At 37.8% G+C, this 26,778-nt stretch overlaps 2 pseudogenes across 1 annotated transcript; both read right to left on the reverse strand.

Annotated features, from left to right (window-relative positions):
* Positions 1-2,756: 2,756 nt before the first annotated feature.
* On the reverse strand, positions 2,757-3,898 carry LOC718979 (large ribosomal subunit protein uL10 pseudogene; annotated as a pseudogene). The gene has a single exon (XR_003721258.2). The product of XR_003721258.2 is annotated as a large ribosomal subunit protein uL10 pseudogene (transcript).
* Positions 3,899-4,200: 302 nt separating this feature from the next.
* On the reverse strand, positions 4,201-5,386 carry LOC697771 (dnaJ homolog subfamily A member 1 pseudogene; annotated as a pseudogene).
* Between the last annotated feature and the right edge of the window lie 21,392 nt (positions 5,387-26,778).

Consider the following 26,778-nt stretch of genomic DNA (forward strand, 5'->3'; position numbering starts at 1 on the left):
TTTTGAATTCAGATAGTGTAATGCCTCCAGCTTTGTTTGTTTCAGTGTGCAAGATTGTCTTGGAAATTTGTGCTTTTTTGTGGTTTTATATAAAGTTTAGTTATTTTTCCATTTCTGTGAAAAATGAATTTACATTTTGGTAGAATTTTCATTCAATATGTAGATCACTTTGGGAAATAGGGACAGTTTGTTTATTTATTTATCTACTGAGACAGAGTCTCAGTTTGTCACCCAGGCTGGAGTGCAATGGCATGATCTTGGCTCACTGCAACCTTTGCCTCCCAGGTTCAAGCAATTCTCATGCCTCAGCCTCCCAAGTAGCTGGGATTACAGGCCTGTGCCACTGTTCCCAGCTAATTTTTTGTATTTTTAGTAGAGACGGGGTTTAATATGTTGGCAAGGCTGGCCTCGAACTCCTGTCCTCGAGTGATCCACCTATCTCCGCCTCCCAAAACGCTGGAATTACAGGCATGAACCATCACACCTGGCTAATAGTGACATTTTAACAATATTAATTCTTCCAACCTATGAACATAAAATATCTTTACATTTACTTGTGTCATCAATTTCATCAGTTTTGAAAATTTTAGTCTGCAAATCCTTCACATCCTTGGTTAAATGTATTCCTAAGTACTTTTTATTCTTAGTAACTGTTGTAAATGAAATTTTTTTCTTGATTTCTGTTTCAGAATGTTCATTGTTAGTGCACAGAAACACTACTGACTTTTACATGTTGATTTTTTTTTATCCTGCAAGTTTCCTGTATTCATTAATTAGTTCTAACAGTTTTTTTGTGGAGTCTTTAAGTTTTCATACATAAGAGCATGTCATCACCAAACATGAACAATTTTCTTAATCTTTTTCCATTTGGAAGTATTTTATTTCTTTCTCTTACCTAATTTTTCTGGCAAGGAGCGCTGTAGTCACTTGCAGTACTATAGTGAATAGAAGAGGTGAAATTAGACATTTATGTCTTGTTCCTGATCTTATAGGAAAAGTTGCCATTGTTTTCATCATTAAGTATAATGTTAACTGTGGGCTTGTCATGCATGGCTTTCATTGTGTTGTTACATTCCTTCTGTAGCTAATCCATTGGGAGATTTTATCACGAAAGGATGCTGAATTTTGTTAAATGCTTTTTCTGCCTCTAATGAGATTGATCATATGGTTTTTGCCCTTCATTCTATTAATAAGGTGTATCACACTTATAAATTTGGATTATGTTGAATCATCCTTGCATCCCTGGGATAAATTCTACTTGATCATATTAAATGATTAAATGATTCATTTAGTACACTGTTGATTAGATATTGCTAACATTTTGTTGAGAATTTTTTGCATTTATTTTCATTTGGGATATTGGCCTGTAATTTTTTTTTTCTTATAATGTCCTTGTCTGGCTTTGGTACCAGGATGATTCTGCCCTCATAAAAAAAATTGGAAATACTCATTTTTGTAAGAGTTTGAGATAGATTTATATTAGTTCTCCTTTAGTGGTAGAATTAAGTAAAACCATCAGATCCTGAACATTTACTTCATGGGAGACTTTTTATTACTCATTCTCCCTTTAATGGTTATTTTTTATATATTTTCTATTTCTTCATGATTCAGACTGAATAGGTTGTGTGTATCTACAAATTTATCCATTTCTTCTAATTTATCCATTGGTTGCATACAATTATTCAAAGTAATCTCTTATGATGCTTATATAGCTATACTATCAGTTGTAATTTTTCTCTTTTTTCTGATTTTAGTTATTTGAATTGTCTCTTTTTTGTTATCCTAGTTGAAGTTTCATTGACTATGTTTATCTTCTCAAAGAAATTCTTGATTTCATGTATTTTCTTCTATTGTTTTTCTAATCTCTATTTTATTTATTTCTCTTCTAACCTTTAATTTCTTATTTCTTCTAACTTTGGGCTTGGTTTTTTTTCTTTTTCTTTTCTTTGAGGTATAGCATTAAGTTTTTCATTTGAGATTTTTAAATATAGAACTGATTTTGCTGTATCCCGTAAGCTTTGGTATGTTGTGCTTCCATTATTGTTTGTCTCAAATTTTTAAAAATGTTCCTTTTGATTTTTTCTTGACCCATTGATTGTTCAAGAGTATGTTGTTTAATTTCCACATATTTATGAATTTTCCAAGATTTCTTCTGTTTTTGATTTATAATTGCATACACTTGTGATTAGAAAAAATATTTGATATATTTTCAATTTCTTCAATCTGTTCAGACTTGTTTTGTAGCCTAACATGTAATCTATCCTGGAGAATGTTCCATGCTCCCTTGAAAAGAACATGTATTCTGTTAAACGAAAGGTTCTGTATGTGTCTATTATACCTGTTTGGTCTAAGGATATTTCAAAGCTAATGTTTTCTTATTAATTTTCTGTCTGAATGATTTGTCCATTGTTGAAAGTAGGGAACTGAAATCCTCACTCTGATTGTATTGCATTTGATATCTCCCTTCAGATCCTTTAAGATTTCCTTAGTATATTTAGGTGTTCCAATGTTGGGTGTATTATGTATTTATACTTGTTACATCTTCTTGGTAGATTTATCCTTAAACATTATGTAATAACCTTCTTTATCTTTTTTACTGTTTTTGATTTAAAGCCTACTTTAAGTATAACTAACCTTGGTCTCTCTCTTTTGGTTTTCATTTACATAGAATATTATTTTTCATCCCCTCACGTTCAGTCTATGTGTGGCCTGAAATGTGAGTTGAGTCTATTTGGGTAGCATATAGTTGGGTCTTGTTTTTTATTTTTTTATTATTTATTTATTTATTTATTTTGACTTTTTAAAGAAGTAAGCCTTTATTTCCTTGTTTTGCAAATAAAGCTGGCTAAGTTGGTTGCTTTTTGGTGATTAGTCAAAGAGACCAAATCCCATATCCTCGTCCGACTCCTCCGACTCTTCCTTGGCTTCAACCTTAGCTGGGGCTGCAGCAGCAGCAGCAGGAGCAGCTGTGGTGGCAGCAGCCACAGGGGCAGCAGCCACAAAGGCAGATGGATCAGCCAAGAAGGCCTTGACCTTTTCAGCAAGTGGGAAGGTGTAATCCATCTCCACAGACAAGGCCAGGACTCGTTTGTACCCGTTGATGATAGAATGGGGTACTGATGCAACAGTTGGGTAGCCAATCTGCAGACAGACACTGGCAACATTGCGGACACCCTCTAGGAAGCGAGAATGCAGAGTTTCCTCTGTGATGTCAAGCACTTCAGGATTGTAGATGCTGCCATTGTCAAACACCTGCTGGATGACCAGCCCAAAGGAGAAGGGGGAGATGTTGAGCATGTTCAGCAGCGTGGCTTCGCTGGCTCCCACTTTGTCTCCAGTCTTGATCAGCTGCACATCACTCAGGATTTCAATGGTGCCCCTGGAGATTTTAGTGGTGATACCTAAAGCCTGGAAAAAGGAGGTCTTCTCGGGCCCGAGTCCAGTGTTCTGGGCTGGCACAGTGACTTCACATGGAGCAATGGCACCAGCACGGGCAGCAGCTGGCACCTTATTGGCCAGCAACATGTCCCTGATCTCAGTGAGGTCCTCCTTGGTGAACACAAAGCCCACATTCCCCCGGATATGAGGCAGCAGTTTCTCCAGAGCTGGGTTGTTTTCCAGGTGCCCTCGGATGGCCTTGCGCATCATGGTGTTCTTGCCCATCAGCACCACGGCCTTCCCTCGAAGGGACATGCGGATCTGCTGCATCTGCTTGGAACCCACATTGTCCGCTCCCACGATGAAACATTTCGGATAATCATCCAATAGTTGGATGATCTTAAGGAAGTAGTTGGACTTCCAGGTCGCCCTGTCTTCCCTGGGCATCACGGCGGTGCGTCAGGGATTGCCACGCAGGGTTTAAAGACGATGTCACTTCCACGAGGACGCCTGGCGAGAGCGGGTCTTGTTTTTTAAATCAAGTCAGTAATTCTATGTCTTTTTATTGGACAATTTAATTCATTTACATTCAAAGTAATTAGTGATAGGTAAGAACCTACTACTACCATTTTGTAATTTATTTTCTGATTTTTTGAGCTTTTATATTTGTTTCTTATTTAATTTCAAAAACATTATTATAGTTGAATACTAAAACAAAAACAATAGCAGGTAGTGAACACATTATGACTACAACCCTTCACTCACTCACTCACTCACTACTGCTCATCAAGTGCCAGGAGTGAGTGTTACTCATTGGTCCTTTTATGAAGTTTGGCACTGAATACCACCTCTGGGATGATGTTTATCATCCTCATCTGTTTCTCCATTGTAACAGTGCTGTCTTTCTTGATATGAATCAAAGTTCTAACTTGATCCATTTCATCAATCTCTTCTATTTCCTTCCTGTCAGGTAGAAGTTTACCCAACTGAGAGAGCTTATCATGAGAGAGAAAACCATTCTCAGGAGTTTACCTTGAATTTGATGATTAGGTGATGCTTTTCAAATGCTCTATGAAAAATTGGCATGACTTCATTTAGCACACATTTGATATCTCCATGTTTGACAATCTGACCTGGGTGAGAGGTGATGACTAGTTCAGTAGTCAAGAGTGGATATTGGTTTTTGGAAACCACGCAATATTTTAACCAGTTGTCTGTCCATAGACATAAACTAGTCTTGTTGTCAACTAAAAACAGCATGGTCCTTTTCATCTAATTCAATTATAGTATCTCCTGGTTCCAATCCTGGTTCTTTGTCTCCTTCACTATGAAATGTTATCTTCTGGCCATCTTTTATGCCTTTGTCAACACGAACTTCTAGAATCTTTTTCCTTCAAACTGTCTTTCTTCCATTTCAGTTTTTACATCTATCTTTAGGACTGATTCATTCTCCATGACCCTGGCACTCCATGCATGCATACAGACTAAGTATGCTGAACCATCCCAGGCCCTGTCACATGAATTCTTATTTGCAGTCCAGAACTTGGCAATTGGGACAACATTATACTTCTCTCCTCTTTTTTTCCCCACTTCTGCCTTCACATTAGTCACAAATTACATTCTTGTGAAGTGCCAATTTTCTTGTTGTACCATCACAAACATTTTCTAAGGTTTTTGAGAGCTGATGCACAACAAAGTTACTCCTCTTTTCTCTCTGCATTCTTCTTCCTCCATAAATAATTATATCGAAGATGTCCATAGGGGACCCAGAACTGCCACTTGCTCAGTCCTCTTATTTACCTGTTATCTTCCTTTGTTATGTAATTCCCTTTTCTTGGCATCAGAAATAATTTTGTAAGCTTGAGAAATCTGTTTAAACTTCTCTCCATTTGGATTTTTATCAAGGTGGTACTTCAAGGCCAGTTTCCTATAAGCCTTTTTCAATTCTTCCTTAGTGGTACTTTCTTTGACCCTCTAAAAAATCATGGAAAGTGGTTTATTTCACCATTTTCTACAACTACGGCTAGTAAGGGGGATGAGGCCAGTGTGAGAAAGCAGAAAGGACTGTAGTAGCTTTTTGAACCTCAGGCAGCTGCCACTTCTCTGCATCTCACTGAGTCTTCTGGAAAGTTCTGCCTGGTGAACTGAAGCCCTTGTCTTTTGTCTTCTGCTTGTTTTTTATACACATTTTTTCTTCCTCTATTGCCATCATCATTTGTGACTTAATGGTTTTCTGTAGTGAATTGTTTATATGTTTATATTTATATTTTTAAAATCTAGTATAGATTTTTGCCTTTTTGTTATAAGACTTACACAAAACATACTTATAACAAACTATTTCAAGCTGATAACAATTTAACTTTGATTGCATTTGATTTTGTAGAGTTACAAAACTCTACACTTTTATTCTACCCACTACATTTTATGTTTTTGATGTCAAAACTTACATCATTTTATAATTTGTATTCCTTGAAAATTAAATTTTACCTATTGTTGTTTTGATGCATTTTTATTAACTATCATACTGAGATAAAATTGGTTTAAACATCACCATATAAGAGTATATTGAATACGATTCTGTATTACTTATACCATGATTTTTTTTTGCTTTTGTATGTTTAAGTTAATAATTAGTGGTCTTTGGTGCATCTTAAAGAATGTCCTCTAGTCATTCCTGTAGGGCAGGCTTAGTGTTAGTGAACTATCTTAGTGATATGGTTTGGCTATGTCTTCACCCAAATCTCACCTTGAATTGTAATAATCCCCATGTGTCAAGAGCAGGGCCAGGTGGAGATAATTGAATCATGGGGGCAGTTTTCCGCATACTGTTCTCATGATAGTGAATAAGTCTCATGAGATCTGATTGTTTTATAAATGGGAGTTCCCCTGCACATGCTCTCTTGCCTGCCACCATGTAAGACATGATTTTGCTCCTCCTTTGCCTTCTGCCATGATAGTGAGGCCTCCCCAGCCATGTGGAACTGTGAGTCAATTAAATCTCTTTCCTTTATAAATTACCCAGTCCATCATATGTCTTTATTAGCAGTGTGAGAACAGACTTAATACAGTAAATTGGTACCAGGAAGTAGTGGGGATGCTACTATAAGGATACCCAAAAATGTGGAAGAGACTTTGGAACTGGGTAACAGGAAGAGGTTGGAATACATCAGAGGGCTTCGAAGAAGACAGGAAAATGTGGGAAAGTTTAGAGCTTCCTAGAGACTTGGAGGTCTCAGAAGAGGAGAGGAAGATGTGGGAAAGTTTGGAACTTCCTAGAGACTTGGATGGCTCAGAAGAAAAGAGGAAGATATGGGAAAGTTTAGAACTTCCTACAGACTTGTTGAATGCCTTTGACCAAAATGCTGATAGTAATATGAACAATGAAGTCTAGGCTGAGGTGTTCTCAGATGGAGATGAGGAACTTGTTGGGAACTGGAGTAAAAGGTCACTGTTGCTGTGCATAGAGATTGGTGGCATTTTCCCCATGCCCTACATGTCTGTGGGACTTTGAACTTGAGAGAGATGATTTAGGGTATCTGGTGGGAGAAATTTCTGAGCAGCAAAGCATTAAAAAAAAAAAAAAAAAGCAGAGGCCAGACACAGCAGCTCACACCTGTAATCCCAGCACTTTGGGAGGCCAAGGAGGGCAGATCACCTGAGATTAGGAGTTTGAGACCAGCCTGACCAACATGGAGAAACCCCATCTCTAGTAAAAATACAAAATTAGCCACGCGTGTTGACACATGCCTGTAATCCCAGCTACTCAGAAGGCTGAGGCAGGAGAATTGATTGAATCTGAGAGGCGGAAGTTGCAGTGAGCTGAGATGACACCATTGCATTCCAGCCTGGGCAACAAGAGCAAAATTCCATTTCAAAAATGAAATTAAAAAAAAAAAGCATAAATGATAAAAGCTGGAAAAATTTGCAGCCTGATGATGTGATAGAAAAAACCCCATTTTCATGGGAGAAATTCAATCTGGCTGCAGATATTGGCATAAGTAAGGAAGAGCCAAATGTTAATCATTCCAAGACAATGGGGAAAATGTCTCCAGGGCATGTCAGAGACCTTCACCTGCAGCCCCTCCCATCATAGGTCCAGAGGCCTAGAAGTAATAAATGGTTTTATGGGCTGGGCCCAGGGCCCCCCTGCTGTGTGCCGCCTAGGGACTTGGTGCCCTGCATCCCAACTGCTTCACATCCAGCCATAGCAAAAAGGGGCCAACATATGGCTCAGGCCATTGCTTTAGAGGGTGCAAGTGCAAGACCCATGCCTTGGCAAGTTATACATGATGTTGGGCCTGCAGGTGCACAGAAGTCAAGAATTGAGGTTTGGAAATCTCCACCTAGAGTGCAGAAGATGTATGGAAATCCTGGATGTCCAGGAAGAGATGTGCTGCAGGGACAGAGTCCTCATGAAGAACCTTTGTGAGGGCAGTGCAGAAGGGAAAGTGGGATGGGAGCCCCTACACAGAGTCCCCATTGGTGCACTGCCTAGTGGAGCTGTGAGAAGAGGGCCACTGTCCTCCAGACATCAGAATGGTAGAGCCACTGACAGCTTTCACTGTGCACCTGGAAAAGCTGCAGACAATGCCAGCCTGTGAAAGCAGCTGGGAGGTGACTGTACTCTGCAAAGCCACAGGGTGGCACTGCCTAAGCCCATGGGAGCCCAACTCTTGCACCGTTGTGACCTGGATGTAAGACATAGAGTCAAAGTAGATCATTTTGGAACTTTAAGGTGTAATGACTGCCCCATTGGATTTTGGACTTGCATGGGACCTGTAGCCCCTTCATTTTGGCCAATTTCTCCTATTTGAAATAGGTGTAATTACCCAATGCCTGTACCCCAATTGTATCTAAGAAGTAAGTAATTTTTTAAAAAATTTTACAGGCTCGTAGGCAGAAAGGACTTGCCTTATGTCAGATGAGACTTTGGACTGTGGACTTTTGAGTTATTGTTGAAATGATGTTCAGTAATATTCACAGACTTTATTCATTCTTATTTTTTCTTGGCTTATTTTAATGGTTAATTTCAGATATTCTGTCTTCTAACGTACTGATTCTTTTCTCTGCCTGATCAACCCTGTTGAAGCTTTCTATTGCACTTTTCCTTACATCCATTATATTATTTATCTCTAGGATTTCTATTTGTTAGTTTTTTAATTTTTGAAATTTCTTTGTTAGTGTTCTCATTTTGTTCATTTATTACTTTTGAATTTCACTTAATATTATATTATTTTTTACATGTATTCTTGAAGTTATTTAAACTTCTTTAAGAGGATTATTCTTAATTCTTTGTCTGCCACTTCATAGAACTCCATTTCTTTAGAGTCATTGTTGGAGTTTTCTTGTTTCTTTTCACTTATTTATTTATTTTATTGTTAAATTTCTCTTATTATTTTTTAAAATGTACTTTATTTTAGATTTATGGACTATATCTGCATGCTTTTTTACATAGGTATATTGTGTACTGGTGGGGATTGGGCTTCTGGTACATTCATTAATGAAATATTGAACATTGTACCCAAAAGGTAATTTTTCGAAACTCACTCCATGTCTATTATTTTGGAGTCCCTAGTGTCTATTTTTCTATCTATCTATCTATCTATCTATCTATCTATCTATCTATCTGTCTATCCATCCATCCATCCATCCATGTGTACCCATTGTTTAGCATATACTTACAGGTGAGAACATGAGATATTTGGTTTTCTGTTTCTGCATTATTTTGTTCAGAATAATGGCCTCCAGCTCTATCCATGTTGCTGCAAAGGACATGATTTTATTCTTTTTATGACTGGGTAGTATTCCAAGGTATATAGATACAATCTTTTCTTTATCCAATCAATCTTTGATGGACACTTAGATTGGCTTCATGACTTCACTATTGTAAGTTGTACTGCAATGAATGTATAAGTGCAGATGCCTTTTAATATAATTATTTCTCTTCTTTTAGGTGCATACACACTCATAGGTTTGCTGGGTCAAATGGAAGTTATATTTTTAGTTCTACGAAAAATCTCTGTACTGTTTTCCATAGAAGTTGAACCTATTTACATTCCCATGAACAGTGTATCAGTGTTCCCTTTTCTCCACATCCATAACAACATATGCTGTCTTTTTACAGTTTAGCACTAGCCATTTTGAACGGCTTTACATGATATTTCATTGTGGACTTAATTTGCATTTAACTGATCATTACTAATATTGAGCATATTTTTATACAGTTGTTAACCACTTGTATGTCTTCCTTTGAAAATAGTGTAGTTCATGTTCTTTGCCCACTTTTTAATGGAGTGTTTTGTTTTGTTTTGTTTTGTTTTCCTGTTTAGTTGTTTGAGTTCCTTGTGGATTCTGGATATTAGTTCCTTGTCAAATGCATAGTTTGCAAATATTTTCTCTGATTATTTAAGTGGTCTATTTACTCTATTGATAATTTCTTTTGCTGTGCAGACACTTTTGGTTTAATTAAATCCCATTTGTCTATTTTTGCTTTTGTTGCATTTGCTTGTAGGGTGTCATCACAAATTGTTTGTCTAGGGCAGTGTCCAGAAGAGTTTTCCTAGTTTTTCTTCTATGTTTTTATAGTTTCAGGTCTTACTTTTAAGTCTTTAATACATTTTGGGTTTCAATTTTGTTTATGCATCCAAAAGACCAACAACTTAGTCCAAGAAAATATTTGTTATAATTTAGAGTTTTCTGAATTTATTAAGACTTGCTTTATGGCCAAGTATATGGTTAATTTTGGAGAATGTCCCATGCACAGATGAAAAGAATGTATATTCTGTGGTCGTTGGATGCAATGTTCTGTAAATGTCTTATAGGTACATTTGTTCTATAGTCCAGTTTATGGCCAGAATGTCACTGTTGATTTTCTGCCTTGATGATCTGTGTAGTGATATCACTGGGGTGTTGAAGTCCCGTACGGTTATTGTATTGCTATCAGTTTGTTTTCTTAGGTCTAGTAGTATTTGTTTTTTGAATCTGGGTGCCCCTGTATTAGATGCATACATATTTAGAATAGTTAAATCTTCTTGTTCTATTGAACCGTTTATCATTATATAATGCATTTTTTTGGTGTGTTTTTACTATTATTTAAAATCTGTTTTATCTAATGTAAGGATGGCTACTCTGGCTCACTTCTGTCCTTCATTAGTGTTATATATATTTTTCTATCTTTTTACTTCGAATCTGTAGCTGTCGTTAGTCATTACGCCTTTCTATTGTACACAGCAAATGGCAGAGACTTATTTTTTAACCCAATTTGCCACTCTGTATCTGTTAGGAGTATTGAGGCCATTTACATTCCAGGTTAATATTATTATGTGGGATTTTGTTCTTGTCATAGTGTTGTTAGCTAGTTGTTTTGACGTTTCAGTTGTGTAATGTTTTCTAGGATTTGTGATTTTTGTACTTAAGTGTTCTTTTATGATGGTGAATACTATCCCTTCGTTTCTATCTTTACAACCTCTTTGAGCCAGTCATGTGGTGACAAATTCCCTTAGCTTTTGTTTGTCTGGAAAATACTTTATTTATTTTTCACTTATGAAGGTTAGTGTAGCAGGATACAAAGTTGTTGGCTAGCTTCCCCCACCACCACCCAGTGCTAAAAATGGCCTTCTAAGCTCTTCTGGCTTATAGAGTTTCTGCTGAGAAATCTGCTATTAGTCCGATAGAATTTCCTTTACAGATGATGCTTCTCTATTGCCACTCTTAGCATTTTTTCCTTCCTGTTGACTTTGGATAGTTTGGTTACCATATGCCTTGGTGTGGTTCTTCTTGGATTGTATCTTGCAGGAGTTCTCTGAGCTTCTTGTATCTGAATATTCAAATATTTCCAAAGGTCAGAAGATTTTTCCTGAATTATTTTCTAAAATATATCTTCCATACTTTTTACTTTTTCTGTTATAGGTTTTCCTGTTATAGGTATGGAATACCTATAACTCATAAGTTTCAATACTTTACACATCCCATATTTCTCAAAAGATTTACTCAGTTTTTAAAATTCTTCTTCATTTTTGTCTGAGTGAGTTAATTCAAAATGCCTCTCTTTCAGCTCTGAAATTCTTTCACTCAAGTTAGCCTATTGTTAAATATTTCAATTGTATTTTGTAATTTCTTTAATGGATTTTTCATTTCTAGGAGTTCTGTTTAGTTTTTTTTGTAATGATGTCAATCTCTTCTTTATATCCTGAATTGCTGTTGTGATCTATTTGTGTTGTTTTCAGCTCTCTATTTGATCTCATTTAGCTTCTTTAAAATGAACATTTTGAGTTTTTTATGTGATATTTCAAACATTTCATTTTGGTTAAGATTCATTGCTGGAGAATTAATGTAGTGCCTTGAGGGCATTGTGACACTTTGTTTTTTTCCTACTTTTACAGTCTTCCCCCCATCCCCCTGGCTGCTTCTCCTCTGGATAATCTATCTCCCCTTATTTTTTGCATTTGATTTCATTTGGATGAAATTTCCCACCCTACCACCCATTGTGGAGGTGTCTATAATATATGTTGTCTATAGTCCTTTGACTTTGGTCTGGTTGCTTTCAGTGACCAAGAGTCTGTTTTTAAGGTCCTTGGTTATAGATAGCCTTTTTATAGTGCCTTTTCTAAATTCTGGTTGTAGTAGCCATGTTCTAGGCATGTGAGCAGATTCACTGGCACCTATGGGACTGAGGTGATATTGGTATCAGGAAACTTACCTTGCTACCCAGTGCTATGCACTGGTTTCGAAAGATTTCCTATTGTGTTGTGCTGTTCCTCCTCCAGGCCAGTGGGTGGAGCTCATGGGTAAGAGCCAGAGAACTTCTCCCAGTAAACAAGGATTAAGTAGATATTCATTTGCGTCAAGGATCAAGTATATACCCATCTACATCATCAGTCACAGCTGATACATATAGGTATATATACTTACTCCTTGTTAACCTGGAGAAATTTTCTATTTCATCAGATAATGGGCTGATTTGTGTAATGCACAGTAGTCTGAGTTCCCTGCTTAGCCCCGGAGGGAGGGACCAAGATGACGGGGACTGAGCTGGGCAGACCCACCTACAGGTTCTCAAATGGTAGGCATAGGCACCATCTTTGAGGTATGGTCTTGTGGATAGCCATCAAGCACTTAGAGGTGTGTCTAGGCATGGAATTGGAAAACACACACTTCCCTAAGTTCTCTTCATGGGAAGGGGGGTGGCCTAAACTTCTAATCTAGAAGAGCTGGTGCTCCAAACACCTGGAGATATGTCTAGGTGTCAAGCGGAGAGAATGCCACTGCACTAAGATCTCTGCAACTGAAAGGAAAGGTGGCTCAGGCTCCTAATCCATGCAAATAGATGTGCCTAATGCATGGAAATATGCCCCAGCAATGATTGGAAAAACTGCTATTACATGGTCTTTGCAGGGGATGGGAGAAACTACTTAAGTTCCTAATCTGGTGTGGGGGGCAGATGTGTCTCAAGGTGGGTGATATGTCCAGAGAAGGAGCAGAGAAACTGCCACCATAAGATCTTTGTATAGGAAGGGCAGGGCAGTTCAAACACCCAATATGTGAGAGTGAGTGTGCTAAATGCTTGGAGTTACATCCACGTGTGGAGCAGAAGAAGTGCTACTGCACCAAGTCCTTTGCATGGGAAGGAAATGGTGCCTTAGGCTTCTATTCCAGGAAGGTATGTATACCAAAAGCCTGGAGATATGTCCAGGTGTGGAGCAAAAAGTTTACCTTTGCACCAAGATTTCTGCAAAGGGGATTGTGTAGTCTCCTAATCTAGGGTAGCTCAGTCTCCCAATCCAGGTGAGTGATTACTTCGATTGCCTGGAAAAATGTCCCTCTGTGAGAAGGGAAGTAATCACTGCTACAACAAAGATTTTGTAGGAAAAAGGAGGGGCACTGCGGGCTGATAATCCAGGTGATCAGGTGTGTGCTGAATGCCCTGGAAACATGTCTAGGCATAAAGCAGAGAGGACTCCAGTGCCCCAAAATCTCTGCATGGAAAAAGAGCAAAAACTAATCCAAGTGAGTGGTGATTCAAATGCCTGGGAATATGCCTGGGTGTGAGGTGGAGAGAGGTTCTCTACACACAGATGCAAGCAAAGGATTGATTGGACCGTACTTCCAATTTAGGGGAGCAGGACTAGGGTCTGCCTTGCTCTTGCTTCTCAAGACTGGTGGGGCACTCTCCCCTGGTTGACCAAGGGAGCAGTCCGGGACACCTAGCAATGGCATATGCAGGCTGGTTCCAAGTGACAAACCTGTCCCTGGCTGCAAATCCCAGATTAAATCTTGGCTTCAGCAACTCTTCCTGCTGCAGTCCTTTGACTGGAGAGAGCGGATTCCAGTGCTTACTGCTGCGGTGCTCTCCACACTTGCCGTTCAATTCTGGCTGTGAGCATTATTCCTCCAATGCAGAGCAGCCACTCCAATCTCTGGCCCTTGACCAAAATGCCTGCAGTGGCTGCCGCTTCCAGGTTAACAAACAATGACTGACTTTCTATAAGCCTGGATTAAAAATGATTTCCTCCTCTCAGTTCTGGGCATGGGAAAATGCCTACAGCGTTTCTCAGTATCTTTTCCTCTGGCTGTCTCTTCAAGTTTTCTCCTGGGCTTCAGAGGAACTAGGTGCTCTCTCTTGGCCTGGGTTGCATGGCATCCTAGTGGAAAGGTGAATCACAGCAGGAGACTCTCCTTCCTCATGTACTGGAGTTTCTCTCACTTTTATCAGCGGAATGCCATCATGGAGGCTGCTTGCCCACTTTCTCCTCCCTGAGATCTGGGTTGTTGTTCACTATTCCAGTGAATTCTCATTTTCCTTCTTGAATTAAAGTTCAGAGAGTTTATCTTTATGCACTGTTTTGCTATTTCCAAGTGGTTGAGACATGCTAAAAGCCTCTAGTACACCATCCTGGGGAAAAAAGACTTTATTAGCTTTTTCTGGAGCCGTTGTGATCTCCTGATCCCTTATAGTCTTCACGTCCTTGTCATAATGTCACATTTGTAGAGACAGCCACTCCTCTGGCTTTTATAGGTATTCTTTGGCAGAGATAGGCCTTGCCTATTTAGTCTAGCCTATGATTCTAGATGGGCCAGATGGTAACAACCCTGGGCAAGCAGGGCTTGTTTTAGGCTCTCTACATGGCTGGGCTGCTGCCCCTGCTCTAATTTTAGGTGAGACTGCTCGCTGGACTCCCTCTGCAGTGAAACCACTGGCTGAGCTCTGCAATTGAGGAGAGCTGCTGGATGGCCACTGCAGTTGCCTTTGATTGGGCCAGGCCACAGAATGTGACTCTGCAATTGACCACAGCTGCTGGATGTCCACTGCAAATGCCCCTGATTGGACCTGGCCAATCAGATCTCATTGGGTCTGGCCTGGTATTCCTTGACCGGGTAGTACTGCTATTTGACATTTGTAGTTGGACAAGGTTGCAGACTGGGCCCTGAAACTAGGCTGAGTCACTGCTTGGGATGGATGGGACCAGTTTCTATGCTCAGTAGAAATGATAGGTTGAGGTTTGCTTCCCTACCTAGGTAGGGTAGGATTTGAGACTGAGCTGAGTACTGTTTAAGCTCCCAGTGTAACAGAACTAGTTCTGGCACTTGCTGTAATGTGCTGTGGCAAGTTGTCTACCTCTCTGGGCAGGTGACACTCTTCATTTGTCAAACTAATTCTATTATAGTATTGGATACCAAGCCAGTAACATGACACTTTAATTTGAATAATTTAGATCAGTGAGATTTTTGTCGTATTGTGTATTTGCATTTAAGCTCTATGTGGAATAGAATATAGATGTCCCTTATTGACAGTAATTTTGGATGTCAGGAAGAAAAGATTTCCCTTCTTTTTCTAGATTTTTTTTCTCTTTCCCTTACTTTTAAAGAGAAGAATGGTTGTCATAGCATTTGCAGTCAATGTAATATAAGAGATTAACCTCTCTGAGAAACAACTCACAATTTAAAACAACTATTTGTGGTCTGTCTCTTTTCTTTAACTCTTATCCCAAGACAATTATATATAGCTCAATTTGTAAAACTGACCCTAATCTTAACTCTACCTGCAAATTCAACTGTAAATCTAATCATGAACACTATATTAATGTACATTGATGTGCATTCATTTATTTCTGACTGATATATATTGATATAATCAATTGGTGATTGATTAGTATAGAATGAATCATACTTTGCTGATGGGGTACAATTTGAATTTTAAGAAACTATTTTTCTGAAAAAGTAGTTGAAATACATATTCATGTTTTTATATTATAGAAACTATGGCATATTTGCAGACTTTTAATCATGTATGTAAAGAATTTTTATTGATTAAAGTAATCAATAAATGTAATACATCATAAATATATAAATCATAAATATCTTGAAAAACTCAAGAATAAATGCTTAGTAAATATTGCTAGATATTTATGGGCTTATTGGTGACATTTCTTTTCTCTCTCCCTTTACTCTTTTTTCCATATTTTTCTAATATGTACAAATTAATTTCATAATCAGAAAAATAATAGGAGAAGATGACATTGCAATTATGAAAAAAGTAGAAGCTAAATTATATATCCATTGGGTTTTATATAAAGAGAGAATGCAGAGTTCAAGTAAATGCAGAGTTTACTTGATTCATCAAACCATTTATATAGGTAGAAAATCTATATTTATACTTCCCCGTAATACTTTTGACAAGAAAACTTTGTTTTTGTAAACTTATTCTTGTTGAAATTTAGTCAAGAACAAAGATAGGCTGGGCATGATGGCTCACACCTGTAATCATAGAAGTTTGAGAGGCTGAGGCAGGAGGAGTGTTTGACTCCAGGAGTTCAGACCAGCCTGGGTAACAATGAAACCTCATCTCTACAAACATTTAAAAACAAAACAAAACAAAACAAAAAGCAGGCATGGTGGCATGCACCTGTAATCCTAGTTACTCAAGTGACTGAGGCAGGAGGATTGCTTGAACCCAGGAGGTCGAGGCTGCAGTGAGCTATCATCATGCTGCTGTGCTCCTGCCTGGGAAACAGAACGAGATCCTGTCTCTAAAAATTAAAATTAGAACAATAATTTCTGCTGTTGTACTTCTGATCAAATACTGCACATGTCAAGCACATTCTCTGATAGTAGAAAACATCCAAATCATGTGTCATTATTACAGAAGTAAAAATTAATTTTTCTGTCACTTTATTATAGAAAGATAAATATTGCCTTGACTCAAGAAGTAATGCAAATTTTCCTTTTCTAAGAATAAGTAGATAGGAGAGGATGGGGGAGGGTTTAGAGACAGAGGAGGAAGTTTCTTTGCTCTTTAGGACACCTAATATTTCACTAAAATAATGTCATACTGACTTACAAAAATAGATCACAAATGCTTTCACTTTCTAAAACTTAGGGCATTCATTTGGATACAATACATTGATAGAAGCAAAACCAAGTCAAATATTAACACAAAATACATTATTAAAAATTTATTCATTTATTAAGTCAACTTTGAACTTTAGTTTTTCAATATATTGCCAGAATTGATATAGAGGTTGCATAGTGACTCCTAACTGCCTCATTCATATGTTGATATATTCTACTTACTTTTCAGATTTCTATTGAGGGCAAAATGCCAAGTTATTAAATGGAAATCAGTCACGTTATCATGCAAACTATTCTCTTACTAAAAGTAACTGAAATTTTCTATAAACTTTCTTAATTTTTTTTCATTATAAAAGATACATAATTCCTAAGTAAGATTAGGGACACTAAGTCTAATATCTTTTTCATCATGTACTCAGCTTATGTAATTTAAGTAATCTAATATATGTAAATATAAGTAATATGTCTTTATGCTGCCTTAAAAATATTCAAAGTTGTGCACTTATTTAAGGGCAAGAATCACATCATCTTTCTAGAGCCTTCTTTGGACACAATGCAACACACTGAATAATATTGAATGACTATGTCTTGTATAATTACTAGAAATTAGGCTTATACTAAATAAACTCCTTCAAGATTTGTTTGAAATTTTATTCTTTCTTTTTTTAATCTGCTTTCTACTTGTACCTTTATTAAAACTCTAAGATTATTCATTAGAAAATTTGTCCATAATAAATTATAAAATCACCTTTGAAATTAGGTGGTGATCTTCTCATTGCAAACACAAATGAATCAATAGGAAACTTTGAAGAAATATTTTAATGTAGATACTATAATAAACAATAAGAAAAACCTATTATATCTGTTCAAGCACTCTTTTAACTCAGAGATTTGACATAGATGTGAAATATTATTGTGGAAATAAATCAAAAAACAAATAATGAAATTTGCTCTTTCTTTTGTGGTTCGTTTTAAAAAGTGGTTGAAAGTAAAATATTTTTGAAAATTTTATCCAGAATTGTTTTAAAAAACTAAAACACAAAAGAGGGAGAGTTGTTTATGTTTCACCCTTCACAGTTAGTTGTGAATACATCTGTACAAGGCTGGTATTCTTACTGTAACTCAGCTTTGAGAGGCCATAAAATTTCCCTTGAAATGTGTTCAATAAGGCCAAAGAGCACAATGCTTTAGATTTCCCTGTTTATCCTTCCCATAGCACCCTAGCTCTCTCCAAGGACAAAACATCTTTAGTGCTTCACTACAGCTATTAAGTTATTTTTTATAGCTTCAAAATGTCAATTCCAACAAAGCATTAACATCCTAAAGGAGCTTCTTTCAATTTCTCAGTTGCCCATGTCTTTCATTCCTGATGCTGTCTACCCCAAAGATTTTTGAACTACCTACCTATAAAGCACACATTTATGAAAACATTTGTAAAGTGAATGTTTTTTTTTAAAAAAGACTGTCACCTTCTATAACAATCTTTGTAGCTTCTCTTCTCTGTGCAGCTCTGACATTTCAGTAATTGCTTCAACCTTAGTGCAGCCGGGCTTTGTACTTTTCCTAGATGAAACATTTCCTTGACTCCTTATTTTAGAACTTCTCTACTTTGGTTATTAAGGCACTAAGTTTCTCTCCCTTGGCCAAGGCTGCTTTTAGCCTGTCAACATGTCTGAATCAAGTTTTCCCTCAGTGAATATGGAAACCCATGGTGAAAAGTGGTTCTACCATTTCTTGTCTTTTAAGGCTCATTCTGGATGAACTACACACACCTGTGGAAGTGTTTTTCCTTTTTTTGGTAACTTAATGAAGTAGATTGACATTTTGTAACAACTACAAAGCTACTGAAAAGATATAGTTATAATATGCAGATCAGATGTTAGTGTCTTCTGTATGGTTTGTGGACAGTCAAGATTGTTTCAAATTGAAATAAAATCCTGCAAGGAAATGTAGATGCTTGAGGAGGAAATAAACCAAAACAAAGCAAATGAATAAGAAGTCACTTCTATTATCTTTGTTTAGGGCAGCAGACACTTTCCAGTGTTTCTGTTATCTGTTTGAGAGGTGGGATGGGGTGGAAGTAGAGAAGACTTAGATGCAGTGCATTTCAAACAGGACGCTATGGTTTGAATGTTTGTGGTCCTCAAAAAGCCATATGTTGAAACTTAATCAGCAATGCGATAGTTTAAGGAGGTGGGGCTGTTGGTTGGTGATCAGGTCATGAGGGCTCCACCAATCATTATGGCAGAAAAGAGGGAGCTGGGGGATTGAACGGACAGTTCATTGTGCCCATGTACAAAACTGACACATTTCTCTTCTACTCATATTTTATTGGCCAATGCAGTAATGCTGAAATGGGAAAAGCTCCCTTGTCCCCCTCGCAGGGTGTGCAATGGGGGTGTGCTTGCTTTTCAGTGCCCCACTGTTCACACCTCTAGGGAAGCATACAGATGGGCAGCCTTTGGGGCTTTGACCCCACAGCAGTATCTAGAGGTGGATGTTTACAGCTCCTGAAGCCCCAGTGAGTGTGTGTTACAGGGTGCTCTTTTAGTTTAACCATCTGTAGGTGGCTTGGCTTAGTCAGCTCAATTAGACCCTCTACCTTGTTGCGAGGATGGAGGGCTTTCCACATCCCGGGTTCTTGCCTTGGTGTACTGGAAAACTTGGATCACACATGGGCTTGGAGAATGAGTGCAAGGTTTTATTGAGTGGAAGTAGTTCTCAGCCAGAAGGGAGATGGTTTTCCCCTGGAGCTGGGCTGCTTGGCTGCCCAATCTCTCCTCTGACTGTTCTGGCCAAACTTTGCCTTGTTCCACCAGTCAATGGCCTGCTGGCATGCCTTGTTCCACCAGTCAATGGCCTGCTGGCATGCTGGTATGCTCCTATGCCGGTGTGCTCCTATCCTGGTATGCTTCTATGCTGGTGTGTTCCTCTCGATGTCCTGCTGTCTGTGTGTTCCTCTGCTGATGTGCTCCTGTCGACGTCCAGCCACGTGTGTGTCTGCCTGTTAGAGTCTCAGAGTCTTTATAGGTACAAGATGGGGACGTGGCAGGCCAGGGTGGTTTTGGGAAATGCAACATTTGGGCGCCAAGGCAGGAATGCCTGTATTCACCTAGGTTTGTAGACACAGGACTGGGGTGGAGCCCTAGCCAAGGACCACGCCCTCCTCTACCCAGCACTTCCCTTCACCCCTTCTCCACCATTTTAAGGGACCATGCTCTTCCCTTCCCAGAACTTCTGTATCAACATGACAGGCTAAATTAAAAAGGGGAGGAAGTGCAATTCTCCATTCATAAGGAGAAGAGATAATGGAAACAGTAGAAATGCCTACTTCTTTTATCTAACCTACTAAACTCTATTTCCAAGTATCTTATGACTCATAATAGAAGACAATACAAAAACGATCACATTAAAAGACTTTTAGCCCTATTCTCTCTGCTAAATAATCTCAACTCTTCTCAATCTCTATTATAATCTCAACTTCTAAACTTTTAAAAAAATTTGTACAAATTTAAGTGGTACAAGTGCAGTTTTGTTACATGGGCATATTGTGTATTAGTAAAGTCTGGGCCCTTAGTGTAACCATCACCCAAATAGTTTTTCTTCATTATTTTTCTGTACTCCTCTTTGTAAAGCTAGATGTTAATTTATATAGCAAAGTGAGAAGGTAGAAAAGCAGAATAATAGGAAATCAGTAAGATTCATATTCAAATCTCAGCTCTAAAACTGATTAGCTGTGTGGTCTTCGACCCATTACTTAATCTCTTTAAACTCAGCTTCCTCAGCTGAAATTTAGGGTGATCTATTATTAAGGTTTTGCAGAGAACAATTAATGTTTGTGAGCTCCTAATCCAGTGCCTAGTATATAATAAGTACTGAATAAATGAACTAACTTCAGAGATGGGCACATATCCAGGACAATATATTTTTCCTTTTTTTTTTCTTTGAAGAACTCTTGTTCTAGATGCAAAACATGTAATTTCATTTATGCTATTTGTTGAAAGTTTGACTTTTGTTCTGAGCCTGTGAAGAGATGCTAATAAGTAAAGTGTTGGAAGTTGTGTGGTGTTTCTATTAAAAGCAGAGCCAATGGCACTAACACAGTTTTCAAGTTATAGACTTGACACAGTTACTACAAAGACATTGATTCTGCTTCTCAGGCACCTCATTTAACAATGCACTGTCGTGGTTTAATTATTAAAGTGCATATTCTGTATTATACTTGGATTTTAAAACTTTGGTAAAAGTAGGTAAGATAGAGTTCATATAAACTCTCTTTTAACTTCAACTACTGTGATCTACAAGATTTTTAAAGTAGTGTATTTATTATTTCATATTCTTATAAGCAGGAATTTCAATGTTAGTCCCAAATGCATTGCTATGTTCCACTTTTATATTATAAAAATAATATGGAAGGCAAAGCTGATCTGTGTATTTCTAGACTCACAATAAAAAGGTAATTTCTCATGAGTGATGGTTTTACTAGAGACCACAGTTTTCATAAAACATCTGGATAACAACAGCTAAAATGGTTCCAATTTTTCTTAGATGTAAATACAATATCCATATGTAGCACAACATGAAGATTTTCAGCTTTTCTTTCTTTTTGTCAGCCTCTGAAGTCTCAGAATAAATCAAGAACTGTTTACATTTTTTTCACTGTTCAGCTTCATTTCCATCTAGTTTAACATGTGTGGTGAATGTAATGTATTCATTTATTCAAGAAAGTTCTCTATTTTTCTGACACCTTGCATGATTCAGCAAGACATCATCAGAGTCAATAATAGCTCGGGTGAACTGCCTTCTTATCTCAGTTAGACTTCCTGAATATACTCATAAAGTAGCCTGCGCGTTTTCTCTCTCATGCCAATGATCAATTATATAATGGTTCCATACAGCTTATATCTTAAATCATCCCATCCTAGGTAACATAATCTTCTTTTGGAAAGAATTTGAAGATATATATATATACACACACACACACATATATGTGTATATGTATGTGTATATATGTGTATGTATGTGTATATGTGTGTGTGTGTGTATATATATCTCAGAAGCTATCATTCTGTACATTTGACCTTAATATAATTCCTCTTAAGCCTCAGTTTAACCTAATTCTGGAAACATTAAAGTCCTTTAAACTACCAGGGTGGGCTGCTGATCCCTCAATGCTGTTCACTGTAATCACACAGGGCAGTCCTTGCTTATGCCTGATCTCTGATTGCTACAAATCTTGCTCAACTTCAAACCCTTGGTTGTGTATTTCCAAGTTTAATCATGTTTCTGGTTCTAAGGATTTAGTAGAAATCTTTGCTTTTACTAGCAGACTCATATGAAAGAAACTCTTGCTCTATCTACCCATAATATCTTCTTGATGTTTACGATGTTTACACAGTCATGCTCTAACACTAACCACTAGATCGTACCATTGCAGGTATTACAAAATAAGACATCCACATGGGAGAACTACAGAACACACAATGAATATATTTTTGGGGGAGATATGCCCCAAAATGTATAATATGCCCAAAATAGTAGCCTACTTTCCACTCAAATTTGAGAACAGCAAAAATATTGCCTGCTCATTACGGCAATAAATTGAGGTGTTATTATGTGCCAAGCACTGAGTTAAGTGCTAGGGATATAGTGATGGCTAAGAGAGAGATGATTCCTACCTCCCCAGGACTTACTTACAGTTTAATGGGTAAGATGGATAATTAAACATGGGGTTACAATGTCGTGTGATGAACTCTATGATAATTTGTTGGTGAATGCATGGAATGGTCGTGTGCCTGTTTCTAAAGGACAATTACATAAACTTGGACCTGAGAGGCAATTAGGTATTAACAGAGTGAAGTGGTGGGCTTATGGGAGAGGGTGACAGAGGTAAATAATCCAGGCAGAGGGAACATCATATGCCAAGGCACTAAAGATTTTGGTTCATTTGCTTCCATTGAATTGAAGTTTTGTTGCATAAGATACTGAAATTATCACATAGTCTTAATATTACATTTTGCCACTTTAAGATGTAGCATATTGGATTGAAAACAATTGTGATGTCAGAATCTAAAAAATTGTTAGATTAGCTTTGCCACTGAGCAGGTACAGAGATATGAAGTGACTTTCTATTGCCTCATTTTGCTCATCCTCACCCTGCCATCTTGTCCTGTTACAAGAAAATGCGCTTACATACTTTTTGGTGTCACAGAATTAGAATGAACACATCTGTTGAGAACTGATTTGTTTTCTTTCTAGTTGAGATGTACACCATGCACTGGATGATGAAGCTTCGGTATGCATGCTGGACAAGAATAAGTAGTCAGCTACTCCCTGAAGTGTGAATTCCCCTCTCCATGGCAAGAAAAACTCTCTGCCATTAGAAGAGTGGGCTTTTGTGTATACAACATATAAATATTCTTTATTTTTATGTATCTCAGAAAAGTACTAAAGATGAGGTACTTTTTAAAATTAAAAACTTGTCTTTGAGTTTAAAAAAAAACACTGATATCTAAATATAGCAGATTTAACATTTTCTGTTGTTCCAGAATTAGTCAACAAAAATCAAAGTTGAGGAAAAGAGATGAGAATTACTCTAAATTCTATACAGAATTGCAAATGATTTGGATTAGATATCACTTCCAATTAATAGAATATGGAAAATGTCACTTCCAAGATTAGGTTATGAAAAAGTGCTGACTTTGTGTGCTTGCTCTCCTCATTATTTCTCTTACTTACTCTAAGCGAAACCAGCCACCATGTTTTGACCTGCTCTGTAGACAGGTCCACGTAATAAAGAACTAATGTCTATAGTCAACAGCTCAAGAGAGAACTTGAGGCCTGCTATTGTGGGTTGAATTTCATCCCACCACCCCCTAAATTCATATGTTGAAGACCTAACTGCTAGTACCTCAGAATGTGACTGAATTTGGAGACTGAGTATTTACTGAGATATAGTCGTATATGGCTTAATGATAGAGACACATCTGAGAAATGCCTTCATTAGGTGATTTTGTCATTTTGTAAATATCATAGATCTTTCTATGTATCATGGATCAGATATTTCTCAGATATATCTTACACAAGCTAGATCACATTTCTCAGTTGTATCTTACACAAGCTAGATGATATAGCCTACTACACACCCGGGCTATATGGTATATCATATTCCTCCTAGGGTACAAACTTGTACAGTCTCCTGTTCAGTTCCTGTAATGAGTACTGTAGGAAATTGTAACACAATGGTATTTGTGTATCTATACACATCTAAACATAAAAAAGATACCATAAAATACAATATTATAATTGTGTGGAACCTCTGTTGCTTATGTGGTCTGTTGTTGACCAAAATGTAGTTATGCAGTAAATGACCGATTAAGTTAAAATGAGTTATTAGGGTGGGTTGAATCTAATATACCTGGTGTTTTTATAAGAAGAGAAAATTTGGACACAGACAAAGAGAAGACAATGTGAAGATATAGGAAGACAATGGCTATCTACAAGCCACGGAGCCTTGGAACAAATCCCTCTCTTATGGCTCTCAGAAGAAACCAACCCTACCAGCACCTTGATCATGGTCTTCTAGCCTTTGGGAATCATTAGAAAATAAATTTCTGTTGTTTAGACTACCCAGTCTGTGGACCTTGTTATAGCAACCCAAGCAGACTAATATATCTGCCAACAACCATGTGAGTGAGCTTGTTAGTGGTTCTTTTGAGGCCTGTCAACACCCAGGTGAGTGCGCTTGGAAGAAACTTCTCTCCCAAATCGAACCCTGGGAAATGGTTACAGACATACTGGAAACAGGTAGGCCCCCCCAAAAGGGAATCTAGAGTGAGTGAAAATTGAGGATGCTTTGGGCTTACTGTAAAGGTAGAAGTGAATTCATCCAAAGGGCTGATGGATATTTAAGTCTAAAGTTTAAGAGTGAAGCCAGTTCATATTGATATAAAAATCTAAATTATGAGAATACATTACATTTCTGAGCTAGAAAATACATATCATGGAAATCAATGTGGCAGTAATAAAGCTTTGGAAAATATGCAGTTTGCAGTTTTAGTATTATAGTGGGAGAGAGGAACCAGCAGGAAGCCAAGGAAAGAAAACTCCCAGAGGTTACATATATCTTGAAACCAAGAGGAAATGACTTCATCTTAAAATTAACAAAATAAAAGAATCATCTAAGATATTTGTTTTTGTTTTTTGTTTGCTTTTCCTAGATGAGAATGTATACCAGAAATAAACCTCATTTTCCTCACCTTCCATATTTCATCAGTCACCTTCAATGGTACCATATTTCTTTCAGGCTCCATTTTAATGTCAACCTGGACTTCAAACCCCTTTATCAGTTGTCCAAGGCCAAGCTGATAGGGTTTGACTGTGTCTCCACCCAGAATCTCATCTTGAATTTTAATAATCCCCATGTGTCAAGGGCGGGACCAGGTGGAGATAATCCCTTCTCGGGAACAATTTCCCCCATACTGTTCTCATGATAGCGAGTGAGTTCTCATGAGATCTGATGGCTTTATAAAGGGTTTTCCCCTTAATTCAGGGTTTTCCCCTTCATTCATTCAGGGTTTTCCCCTTCATTCATTCAGAAAATGGCCATACTGCCCAAGGTAATTTATAGATTCAATGCCATCCCCATCAAGCTACCAATGAGTTTCTTCACAGAATTGGAAAAAACTGCTTTAAAGTTCATATGGAACCAAAAAAGAGCCCGCATCTCCAAGACAATCCTAAGTCAAAAGAACAAAGCTGGAGGCATCACGCTACCTGACTTCAAACTATACTACAAGGCTACAGTAACCAAAACAGCATGGTACTGGTACCAAAACAGAGATATAGACCAATGGAACAGAACAGAGTCCTCAGAAATAATACCACACATCTACAGCCATCTGATCTTTGACAAACCTGAGAGAAACAAGAAATGGGGAAAGGATTCCCTATTTAATAAATGGTGCTGGGAAAATTGGCTAGCCATAAGTAGAAAGCTGAAACTGGATCCTTTCCTTACTCCTTATACGAAAATTAATTCAAGATGGATTAGAGACTTAAATCTTAGACCTAATACCATAAAAATCCTAAAGGAAAACGTAGGTAGTACCATTCAGGACATAGGCATGGGCAAAGACTTCATGTCTAAAACACCAAAAGCAACGGCAGCAAAAGCCAAAATTGACAAATGGGATCTCATTAAACTAAAGAGCTTCTGCACAGCAAAAGAAACTACCATCAGAGTGAACAGGCAACCTACAGAATGGGAGAACATTTTTGCAATCTACTCATCTGACAAAGGGCTAATATCCAGAACCTACAAAGAACTCAAACAAATTTACAAGAAAAAAACAAACAACCCCATCAAAAAGTGGGCAAAGGATATGAACAGATATTTCTCAAAAGAAGACATTCATACAGCCAACAGACACATGAAAAAATGCTCATCATCACTGGCCATCAGAGAAATGCAAATCAAAACCACAATGAGATACCATCTCACACCAGTTAGAATGGCGATCATTAAAAAGTCAGGAAACAACAGGTGCTGGAGAGGATGTGGAGAAATAGGAACACTTTTACACTGTTGGTGGGATTGTAAACTAGTTCAACCATTATGGAAAACAGTATGGCGATTCCTCAAGGATCTAGAACTAGATGTACCATATGACCCAGCCATCCCATTACTGGGGATATACCCAAAGGATTATAAATCATGCTGCTATAAAGACACATGCACACGTATGTTTATTGCAGCACTATTCACAATAGCAAAGACTTGGAATCAACCCAAATGTCCATCAGTGACAGATTGGATTAAGAAAATGTGGCACATATACACCATGGAATACTATGCAGCCATCAAAAAGGATGAGTTTGCGTCCTTTGTAGGGACATGGATGCAGCTGGAAACCATCATTCTTAGCAAACTATCACAAGAACAGAAAACCAAACACCGCATGTTCTCACTCATAGGTGGGAACTGAACAATGAGATCACTTGGACTCAGGAAGGGGAACATCACACACCGGGGCCTATCATGGGGAGGGGGGA

The sequence above is a fragment of the Macaca mulatta genome, chromosome 12 (assembly GCF_049350105.2).
Source record: "Macaca mulatta isolate MMU2019108-1 chromosome 12, T2T-MMU8v2.0, whole genome shotgun sequence".
NCBI lineage: Eukaryota > Metazoa > Chordata > Mammalia > Primates > Cercopithecidae > Macaca > Macaca mulatta.